General features: G+C 42.3%; 1 long non-coding RNA gene across 1 annotated transcript; it reads left to right on the top strand.

The window, feature by feature from the left end:
* The first annotated feature begins 1,054 nt into the window (after positions 1-1,054).
* Positions 1,055-2,455, top strand: LOC310763995. The gene is made up of 2 exons (XR_014548950.1): positions 1,055-1,166; positions 2,200-2,455. It is a non-coding gene; the product is annotated as an uncharacterized lncRNA (long non-coding RNA).
* Positions 2,456-2,738: the final 283 nt, after the last annotated feature.

The raw sequence follows: 2,738 nt of genomic DNA, 5'->3' as shown, positions 1-2,738 counted from the left end.
AGCATGAGATTTCATGGGCAACAGCCGACACAAGCAGTTTTGTCTTCAAAGCATCTAAGCAAGAAAGTTAACCTTGTTCTGTTTGCTTCCCCGAGGGACTGCGCTACTGCTTTAAGGAGCTTCTTAACTAATGCTGCCGTGTTTAGAATGTGCCCAAGGAACAAAATTCATAATTTACTTATGGTCTGCAACTTACAGAAGTGGAAAAAACCATCACCTCTAAAAGAGATTGCCAAATCCTGATTTCTGCTTATGCGCATTTTGTTCATGATACTTTTCTCCTAATTTTCTTCAAAGAGTCCAGAGATAAAACCTACTCTTACTATTTTTTAGGTTTTTAGATTTCAAAGTGCGTTTTGTTATCTTGGAAAGATCCTTCACACTGACCTAAGGCTAATGAGCAAAACACATCCAGATAACAAACTGTCAGGCTTACAAAAACAGGCTCGCAACAGTTGCAGAACATGAGTGTTAATCAATAGCTCACTCTGGTTGGACTCAGAAATTGCTCAGTTAAAGAACCTGGGAAACTTTTGTTAAGCCACACTTTTAAATGTATTTCTGGGTGCTTCCAGGTGGGTGTTTCTTGTGGGATAGGCACACCTCATGCATTTTTCTTTTTTGTAGGCTTCACATGATATCATTGCCATCAAAATGCCAGCCTGGATTTCCCCCATTTAATCTGGATTTAGTCTTCCTGCAGATAATTCAACGCTAACACAACACCCCCTAGCTACTCTTGTGACGACATTTGAACAACCTATTTGCAATATGAAACCCTCACCTGGAAATGCCCTGGGACAGATGACATAGGTATAGTCATATTTTCAAATTTATTGAACATTTAACATTTCTGTTTTGGTTTTCGTGTATTTCATAAGGCTAGTCACCTGGGGAAAAACAGGGGATAGGTGTGTGTGTGTGTGTGTGTGTGTGTGTGTGTGTGTGTATACATACACACTAGCTGAGGGCGAGAGAGTTCTGGGCAGTCATGGCAACTGTTGCCAAGGGAATCAGAATGTTGGGAAAGTGACAATGGGGCAGTTAGGCAGGGGAAGGGGGAAGAGAAGAGAAGAGCAGGAAGGGTGGGCTAGGAAGGAAGAAGAAAGTGTTGCTGTGAGTTTGTGAAGCACATTCAGTGAGGGGACCCTGCAGCCAAGTTCCAGGTGTGACTGTGGTAGATAGAGTCAGGGAGGAAAAATAATGACGGGAGAGAGAAGAGCTGTAAGGTGAATTGAGATTTGGCTAGCAGCGATGCCAAGGAGCAACATAACATTCACAGGAACAGCCAGGGAACGTCACAACATCCTAAGGAACTGGACTGGGGGAAATGACTGCAGTATTAGTTTACTGCACAAGACAGGATTTGGTATTGTAAGGGCATTTTATGCCGGAGAAAAGTTATTCTGTTCCTCCTTTATAATGAAAATCATTTTAACAGAAGTGGTTTTTGTCGGCTTCCAAACTCCTTTCTCCGAGTGTGAATTTGGAGTCTCCCACTCACCATCTCTTCCTGTCAGATTCTGACAATGAGATGAACGCTTGCTCTCTCACACTCATTCACACATGATTGGACCAGGCTCCCCATTGATAGGAGAAATAAAATATATTGCAGTAAAGTCATGCCTTTACCTCAGTGATGGCCAAACTTGGCCCTCCAGCTGTTTTGGGACTACAACTCCCATCATCCCTAGCTAACAGGACCAGGGGTCAGGGATGATGGGAATTGTAGTCCCAAAACACCTAGTTTAAAAAGGTGTCTATTTTAGAGGTGTGGACTTTGAAAGACGCATCTTTGGCTGTTTTGACAATGTGCTGTACACAGGCTAGCGTACCAATATGGCAAGAAGCACAATAAAAACGAATTTATAAATATTTGGGGTTTGAAACTTGAAATAACAATCACGGAATGAGTCAAGCACTATTTTGAGAGAGATCATATTTGCCAGATTGCTATTTCTAGTTCATCTGGTCTGCATGTGAAAGCTATAAATTTCAGTGGAACATACTTTTTATCAAAGAAGTCTACTTTTCAAACATATAAACGTATCATCATCTTGTAGGCATTAGCAAAGAAAAGGATGCTGGTAGAAGGGGCGCGTATTTCCAGCTGTCCAGCTGCAAATAATCTGAATTACACTTTCATCCTGAGCAAGGTGGAAAATGCAACCCCAAATAATCAGCTTTTTTCATTTGCAGACTTACAACACTTGTTCAGCTTGGAAACAACTTTGCAGAGAAATAATGTTTGGAAGGGACAAGCTTCTTCTCTATAGGATCTTTGATGGATCAATTGACAGCATATTCTTTGCCATAATCTCCAAGGACCCTAAGAAACCTGTCTGGTTGCATGACAATATTCATGTGACTTGATTAACCAAGATCAATTGGATTCAAGAAGTCTGCTCAAGAACATAGAACACATAGCAACTTTCAGCATAAATGGTCAAGGTCACACCAATAAGTCCTAAAACCGATCCATTACATGCATGCCCTAGTGCAGTGCTCGGGAACCTGTTGCCACCAGTCTAATTTAATACAGCTCTCTGGGACACTGCAGGTTCACTATAGCTGCCCAGTTCACCTCCTTGGGGTCATTTCTTCTCCTGTTTTGTGAATGTGAGAGATAGGGGTAGAGAGGTAGAGAAGATGTAGCTGCTACACAATAAGGCTGGGCGAAAAAAACTTGGCAGGAAACTGGAGGGTTGGGGAAGCCCGGGGTGGGGAGGTGGGACGGT

The sequence above is a fragment of the Podarcis filfolensis genome (genome assembly GCF_964270895.1).
Source record: "Podarcis filfolensis genome assembly, chromosome: 5".
Classification (NCBI taxonomy): domain Eukaryota; kingdom Metazoa; phylum Chordata; class Lepidosauria; order Squamata; family Lacertidae; genus Podarcis; species Podarcis filfolensis.
Note: the sequence above shows the minus strand (reverse complement) of the source record. Positions and strands in the feature narration are given on the sequence as shown.